Consider the following 9,279-nt stretch of genomic DNA (forward strand, 5'->3'; position numbering starts at 1 on the left):
CTGATAGTGGTACGAAACAAACCAAACATGAAACCCAAACACATAACAATGAGAGACATACCTGTAGACTGCACACTGAGACAAACAGAACACACGGGTGGGACACACCTTATAAAGGATACAGAGCAGAAGCAAAGAGCAGAACTAGAAGCAAGGAATGGAAGATTAGAACAGAGCATACGGAAATCCAGGAATGGATTAAAGCAAAACAGAAACTGATGCAAGACAGATATGCAGCTCCGTAGCCTGGGAAGAACGTGACAAGTATTTGACACCTGGGGCGCATCCTGTATGTGGCACCCCCCCCCACACACACACTTTAAAACTGCATAGCTTCTATCGTTAGGTAAACATTGACAGGGGTACAGCATAACTGTTATCATTATATACTGAGACAAACATTGACGGGGTACAGCATAACACCTATCACTATATACAGAGGCACACATTGACGGTGGTAGAGCATACTCCCTATTGAGCCAGACATTGACAATAATGCAGCATAACTATATACTAAGCCAATAATTGATGTGGTGTAGGCCTACCACTTCAGTGTCTGGCTTAGTAAGTACCGAAATGAAAATTCTGGACCGAAACCGAAAATTCATAATTCACTTGGCCGAAACCAAAAATAACCCCCCAACCTTTAAAAACAAAACCAAAAAAGTTTATTAAAAGTAAGTAACACACCAAAATTAGACAAAAATCAATAACATTATTAGTATATCTATGTATGTGTAAGCATGGTAGCATGGCATAGGGAGGCTGTAATCACATTCCTATTATGCCCAGGTTCCAGCATGTGATTGCTGTTAGCCATTATATATATTTGCTAACAGCTTACACATCCATGCTATCACACACACTCATTCACAAACATTCAGCATAAACTACAGCATAACACCCATCACTCTTACATACTTACTAATCCACTCTCACTGAATGTTTTCCTACCTTTTCTCAGTCCCTGTCACTTTTCCTCCTCCTCCTCCTCTGCGTTCTTCCTCTTGGCTCTTTTTCCTCTGTGCGGAAGGGGGATGTGCGCCGGGAAATGAAATCCCAGCATTAGTTGCCACGCGCATCGGAAGGGAGCAGGATCGGAGGTCTGCATTAACAGTGAACAAGTGAATGCTGAATTTTCGGTTTCGGTCCAGAATTTCGGTGCATCCCTATATACTAAGCGAGACACTGAAGTGGTAGGCCTACACCACATCAATGTTTGGCTTAGTATATAGTCATAGGGGTTATGCTGCATTATTGTCAATATCTGGCTCAATATATAGTGATAGGTGTTATGCTGTACCACCGTCAATGTTTTAAAGTGTGTGTGTCTGTTGGGGGGGGGGGGGGAGTGCCAAATACAGGATCCACCCCAGGTGCCAAATACTCTAGGTACACCCTTGATGGACTACATCTAGAGATGTATGGGCCAGTTCCATGTACTATACCAGGAAGGCAGTGGGAGATCAGGGCTTAATTGTTGTGTAAGAAGGAGGGTTTTGGATTTTTAGAGCATTTAAGAGACCTCCATGCATATGTGCAGAAAGTGCTGTGTGTGGGGGGGGGCACTTTCCTGCCACTTTGGGTAAGCAGTCAGCAACACAAGACGTAAGACCATAAAGGACGTGCCCCAGTAGCTCTGGACATGTAACTTCTCCATAAGGTAAATTAATTATTTACTTTAGAAAATGTATATGAAAGTACTTTAATATGCATTATTTAGCAAGACACTTGCCTGTGTCCCTTTGAATTCCCCTGGCTGAAAGCCATGGCTAAAAGATTTTAATGTGGTTGCTGCTCGCAGAAGAAAAAAGTTACATAAAATGTGTATTTATTTAAATTCATTGTAACCACATGCCCTCCAGGTGCTCCCAATTTATTTGTTTTGAAGCATGGTTTTGGCATTTTAAGTAAGCTAAATATAGCAGGTGAATCCACCCTGTGCTTTATTACTAATGTACTAGAAGAATGAATGAGCGCCTCCTCCCAGTAATAATGCTAAAGAGTTCCTGACTGTGGATATTGAAACATTTACATCCTTTATGCAATAGAAGAAATTCCTATTACAGTTAAAAAATAGTTCTATGATCAAATCACTGTCCATTCATATTCTACAGGGACTGGTTAAGGGAAACCTGCCATAGTAGCTGAGAAATCAAGTAAAAGGGCAACTATTAAAAAAATAAAAACATTATATATTGCAGATGACCTCAAAATGCACAAATTGAGTTTATTTCAAAAAAGGTGTTTTTAAGGCACCAGAATGCGGAATCCTTTCTAAGGCATACTTTTAATGATGTTAGTGTGATGGTGGATTCCTATTGCAATGAGCAATGCTTGTGAGTAGGGCTGCAACTAACGATTATTTTAATAATCGATTAGTTGGCCGATAATTTTTTCGATTAATCGGATAAAAAAAATACAATATGCAAACTTTTAGTTTATTTAAAATTTAATGAACTGGATGTTAAAAAAACTATTTAAAATTTACATTAACATTCTTATTTTGTTACGAGAACCCAAACACAATATTTATCAAACTAGTTTTAATACCTAAACCACTCACTTTGCACCCTGCACCCAGCACTTTGCACCCAGCACTTTGCACCCAGCACTTTGCACCCAGCACCCAGCACTTTGCACCCAGCCCTGGCACTTTGCACCCAGCACCCCTGCACCCAGTCTCCAACTCTGCCCTGCACCCACATTCTGCCCTGCCCCCACACTCTGCCCTGCACCCACACTCACACCCTGCCCTGCATCCCCCCCACCCCCGCACCCAGTCTCCTGCCCTGCCCCCCCACTCAGCCCTGCCCTGCATCCCCCCCCCACTCTGCCCTGCACCCAGTCTCCTGCCCCCCCACTCAGCCCTGCACCCACACTCACACCCCTGCCCTGCATCCCCACCCCCACTCTGCCCTGCACCCAGTCTCCTACCCTGGCCTGCCCCCCCACCCCCACTCTGCCCTGCACCCACACTCACACCCTGCATCCCCTGAAACCCCACCGTGGACCCCCACCCCGCCGTGGACCCCCACCTCCACTCTGCCGTGCATACCCACCTCCACTCTGCCGTGCACCCCCACCTTCACTCTGCCGTGCATACCCACACATTCGCACAGAGCGATTCGCACATAGACAAAGAATACTTACCTCCGCTACGGACTCGTTCCACTTCCAACCTTCAAGTTTAAAACTTTATTGAACTCTTGATTGAAGCGTGTCACATCCGTCACGTAGCTAAAAGAAGGCGGAGACTGCAGAGCGTGTAGCTGAAGCGGGGAACGCTCGCGGAGGTAAGTAAAAGGAGCCGAGTGCTCCAACAACGAATCGATCACTCAATCGATCGATAACGGAAATCGGCGACAACGATTTCCGTTATCGATTATTATCGATTCGTTGTTTCAGCCCTACTTGTGAGTATATCTGTATACAGTTTGTTACATGCTTTCTCTTCTCTTTCTTATTCTGTCATCTCTGTTTGTCCACTAAATAATGAGTTGATGTTAGGTGAACATTTTCTCACCAATCTACAAGTGATGTCTACTGAGACAACAAAATCTGACCGATCAATGCAAGTGTTCAAGTATTGTTGAGTTGTGTCTTGTGACAGTAAAATCAGTTTTTTAGTCTTTTTGAATTCTTCAATGTTTCGGTTTCATTCTGAGAGGGAAATCGATTAAGCGAATGAATGGCTTACACGTTTTCTTGTATTTAGAGAAAGAGATTTGTGACAGCTATAATTCTTTATGTTTTAAACTAATTAAATACATAGAGTAGCAGTAAGCCTTAAGTGCTAAAAAAAGAAAGTTATCCATGGCTGTTTACATACACAGGACAATAGCTGGTCCAATATCAAGGCTAGGAGAACAATGTCTCCTGCTCAAATGGATGTATAGAAATGAGCAGTAGTGGGCTTTGTAGCGCTGTCTACTTGCACCTCCCGCGCACAGGTGTAAATCTGGTGTGATACATTACCTATCTGTAGGTGGCAGCAGCATCCCACATCAGGTTACAGGAAATCTTTGGAACTGAAGAGAACAAGGACTAAAAGCTGCCTATTTTTGAAGAAAATCGTCTAATACGGTATATCAAGAACACCATATATATTTGCAGTGATCTACAATGCTTATGGTAGATGTAAGCAATGAAATGCTAGTGGTTGGATTTGAAGAAGGCAGTTTAGTGGGATGATTAGAAACCAGTAAGATGACTAGAAAACTGTTTTGGTACACTTGTAGCAGGCCCACCAAAGTGCCCCTAACTCTGCAGTATAGGGCTCTATCACTTAACCTGTGAGTGGGGCCTCTATGATCCATCCATTAGATTTTGTCATATCAAGAGAGTGTTTACCAAACCTAAATACTTGCAGCACAACACTGACATAAATATACAATATCTAACACAATGTAAGATATGAGTTATTCTTGTTATTTGTGTCAGATGTATGAACAAGGATCTGGACATCATCAATGAAATGAGAGATGACATTAGCCTATTTCCTTCTCATTGAACATCTGGTAAAGCAATGCCCCTCCACTCCCCTCCCCACATACCCCATATACACATACATTGCTCTTACACATGCCTGCCCGTACACTGCCCTTACAAACGCTTGGGCATACACACACACACCCACACACACAGTTAGGTTCGGAAAAATTTGGACACTGACACATCCTTAGGCTGCAAAAAAGAAAAAGATAGCAGGAACGTTAGGAGAGGCCACATCGACAGTTTGGTACATTCTGAGAAAAAAGAACACACTGGTGAGCTCTGCAATACATAAAGAACTGGACGTCCACAAAATACAACAGTGGTGGATGATCGTAGGTAAAGAAATGATCCATGGTAAAGAAAAATCTCGTCACAACACCCAGCTAAGTTAAGAACACTCTCCAGGAGATAGACATATCCTTTTTCAAGTCTACCATAAAGAGAAGACTTCATGAGAGCAAATACAGAGGAGTCACCACAAGGTGCAAACCATTCAAAAGCTTCAAGAATAGAAAGGACAGATTAGACATTACCAAAAAAACATATAAAAAAGACAGCCCAGTACTGGAACAGCATTCTTTGGACAGAAGAATCTAAGATCAACCTGTACCAGAATGATGGGAAGAAAAAAGTATGGAGAAGGCTTGGAACGGCTCATGATCCGAACATACTACATCATCTGTTAAACACGGTGCAGCATGATGGCACGAACATGCATGGCCTCCAATGGCACGAGTGTTTATTGATGATGTGACAGAAGCAGCCAGATGAAGTGTACTGGGATATATTGTCTGCACTGGACTCCACAAGCGCTGGTTTGGGTAGCAGGAACACTCGGGGACAGCTGCTGCCTGATGAGCAGGGCTGGTTGTGAAGATGACAATCTTGTACCTGCCTTGGCGAGGGCCCTGAGGACCAGCACAGGGGAGGCAGCTTCATTGCTCACCCCCTGCCTATATGTATGCTACTGTTCCATGGGGTCCCTGGGGAACCGGCCAGGATGCAAATGAATTAAGTGGTCACACATGCATATTAAAGGGCAAGGTTAACACTACTCCTGATTGAACACCCTGCTAATGGAATACCCCTTAAATATATGTATTGTAAGAGGCGCTGTGTAAATTGTTGGCGCTATATAGATAAAAGATTATATAAGGTTGTCGATAACTGTGATTAATTACTTTGAAAAAAGATCCACTTGGGGGCGCTCATATAAGAAAAAAGGAAAGAAAAACAACCATAATAGTGTAGACAATTTCAACCAATAATTCAATATTCAGGTGTATTATTGCACTCACAAAGATATTAAGGTTTTCAAGCTTTTTGTATATTTCTTGTATTCCCCGGCATATGCTAGAAGAGAGAACCAGAGGCCCAATGGTGCAGTATATTTATCTAGTGGAAAATATAGGTAATGTATCAATTGCACTCACATGGAATATTGCACATCCGACCATGTGCAGACCAGCATGATACACTCCCAATGGATTCTTGGTTGATACTCTTCCTTTCCCCTCCGGATCCTATACAGTGCCAATGTGTAAAAAATATATTTATTGTGGGTCTAGCCCAAATATATAGAGAAAATCGATTCAATAAAAATATATATATTAAAAAACAATAAAAATCAATAAAAGTCCATCTGATGACCTTATGAAGATTAATTACTTTGAGGCAATTCCATATACAAGCAGTTCCACTGAAATAAATGCAATACATAGTCACTGTATGAAGCTATCAAGTTTATTATACTCTAGTTTAATGCGTTCCTTTTATGTATTCCGGGTTAATCGGGTTTGTGTTTAGGGGTAATTCACTAGCATGGCGTTGCTAATAAGTTTATTACTTAAATGGCCCACTTCGAATAGACAGCATGAACGGGTCAGATAACGTCTTTTTTGGGGGCTGTTGGCAGGGATTACCATGGAAACCGCGACTGGGCCTCACAAGTGGTGGGAGGGGCCGCACTTACTATTAGCTTTTACTCCTTTTCCCACCGATAACACCCTTAAGCGGACGTCACTGAGAGCCGTAGCCAATGGAAATGGGCTGTTACACCCGGAACTGAAAGTGCGAGGGACAGAGGGTGCAGCCGGGCCGTTTTGACAGTGACACCAGCATTTGGCTTGTTAGCGCTAGGTCGGGGTGCCTGAGAACCGCCAAGTGAAAGGAGCAACGGGTGAAATCGTGAAGTGACAAACATAGCGCCATACCGTGTGCGGGAACGAACAGGAGCTAGGGGGTTTCCTGCTTTTACAGGACAGGGTACGGGGACACAGAAAGAGGCTGGCGCAAGTGGAGACTAATATATAACCAGGGGGCCGAGAAGGGGGGGGCTGAGCGGGATAAGCACAAACTTGCCTGGTCCAAAAAATAAAAAGACTCAAAGGTCACCTGGAAAGACAACAAAACATTGACATTTACCCCTGGGGAGGGAAATAGGTGTCCCGGCGGGATCAGAACTGGCAGAAGGACAGTAAAGTGATGGAAAACCTCCCATGATTACTTGTGAGAAGAGAAACCGGGGCATCTCAATGGTGGCATGCTGTGAGGGGCCCGGGATTCCCCAGGGTGAGTACACATGCTTATTAATATTCATAAATACTGTCCTTAATAGCTTCATATATATATTATTTATATATATATATATATATATTTATATATATATATATATATATATATGCCAGTCTATCACTACACCATAATACATTACTGGAATAATGCATGTTAACCTGTTGTGGCAACAGCTTTATGTACCCTGGTAGTCTTTAATAGTTGGAGAAATGTTATAATCCAAGACTAGAGGATCAGAGGCTTTAATGTTAGGTGGTTTCACTTACTCAGAGTGCGATAGGTAAATGGAACAGCCTCCCAGAAGAAGTGGCAGAGGCTAATAGAGTGAGGGAATTTAAACCTGCACAGGGCTATCCTGAAGATGAGCCAAAGGACTAGTAACATTTTGGGTGTTTACATCAGAAAAAATAGGCAGACTAGATGGCCGAATGGTTCTTATCTGCCATCAGCTTCTGTTTCTGGTCTTGTCCCCCCCCCCCCCCCCCAGCTGTATTGTTGAGAAGCTCGTAGGATAATCTATACAAATTGTTATGCAAGCTATTGCTATTGTTTGGTGACTAATAGTTGTTTCATTGCCACGTTGCTGATTAGCGCTAAGAATGCGGTTTCATTTTTGGTGGTTTTTCTCCCGAAAGCTTTAACCGGATTAGTAGTTAACGCATTATTTGTTTTGGTGTTTGAAACATCTTGTGCGACATAACAGGCATTGCTCCTTTCGCTTACGCTTTGTTTAACTGAACCCGCGGTGACTAAAATGAACGCGGAACAAATAGTAATGTTTTGACGCTGCTTCTTTCATTGCTTTTCGTGTGTATCTTGTGACATTGTTGTGAACGGAGGAGAACTGGTTCCGTTTTTTTATTTAGTTTTTTTTTTTTTATCTCATCTTTTGATGCTTCGTGACGTTCAGTCCCCATCCAGGCTACTGAGTTATGTGTGGAACCTGATGTATTTTTAGTTGCCGGTGTAGAGATGACCTCCTATATGTACAGATGGATCCTTTTTGTTGTCGTGTTATTCTTTTTGCTTCCAAATTGAAATCTAGAAGCAAAATAATGTGCATATTAAGATAAATCCCTATTATGAAGCCAGTAGCCTTCCTTCTACGTGTTTTACAGATTCATTTGTTAATATTAAGTATCTTTCAAGCTATTAGTTACCTTAAACCTCAGCAAGTTCATAATCATCTTGAAAGGCTACGAGGAGTCTAGAGAGAAAACTTGTTTCCAGGCTGGAGATTAGTTATGAAAATGGCATTCTTTCTTAGAACGGTTTAACATCATTCATGTAAGTGAAGTTTAAAGCAAGTACACGGCAATCAAACCCCTGAAAGACAAAAGCTAGCAACTCTATTACAGGGGTTTTATGAAGCGGAACTAGCTTGGTTGTATCAGGATGGGCAGAGATATTGTCTTCTCTCCACGTGCCCTTGGTTGTATTATGCTGAAAGTAGAAGCTATGGTGCCAATTGTGTAGGCTGTAATGACCTATGCTACATTGGAAGATTGGAAGCGGCTCGGATGCTGCCTAATATTCTTCATCCAAGAGGAACCCCTTGTAGTGATGAGATTTCACCTTGTAAACCTTTCTCCACGCCTTTGTACTCCTTGTCACTGTTGCTTCCTCTGTGCAAGAATATTTGCAAATGGGATGAATGCGAGTGTTTTTGTTAGGCAGGATGAACATAAAAATGAGATTAAGCTAGTTGTAGTTTTCCAAAGTTGTACTGATGTCTTGGTTTTGAAAGAAATCCAAGCAGATTCAAGTGCTTCGGTACCCCTGATGCCCCAGCTGTTTGTATTGGTTTGTAGTAGGTATGTACCCCTCTCCAAGAGTCCATCCTCAGCACTGCTGTCTTGGGTAATAGGGCTTCTCTATGTGATTACATCTCTAAATAGTGTCAGCTTGTGCTCAATAATGTATGAGATATCAGTCTGTACAGATGTGTGCTGATGAGTACGCTCTTAGTATCTCTTTCTGCTTTTTTGGATGCAGTTCTATTCACAGCCATTCTGCCACATAAGTACAATGCTTTTTGGCAGTACCCTAGAATGTGTTATTAAATATTAACATCGTATTTTAGTCCGTAAGATCTGCTGTCTGTTACTATTATTTGGGTTGATATCTGAGTAAGACAGAGTGCTTGGACACAGGGTTTTATTCCCCGAGTTACCGACTACAGTGTGACACAAGAATGTATTATACCGC

The sequence above is a fragment of the Sceloporus occidentalis genome, unplaced genomic scaffold (genome assembly GCF_023333645.1).
Source record: "Sceloporus occidentalis isolate IW3139 unplaced genomic scaffold, rSceOcc1.0.p SCAF_24, whole genome shotgun sequence".
Classification (NCBI taxonomy): domain Eukaryota; kingdom Metazoa; phylum Chordata; class Lepidosauria; order Squamata; family Phrynosomatidae; genus Sceloporus; species Sceloporus occidentalis.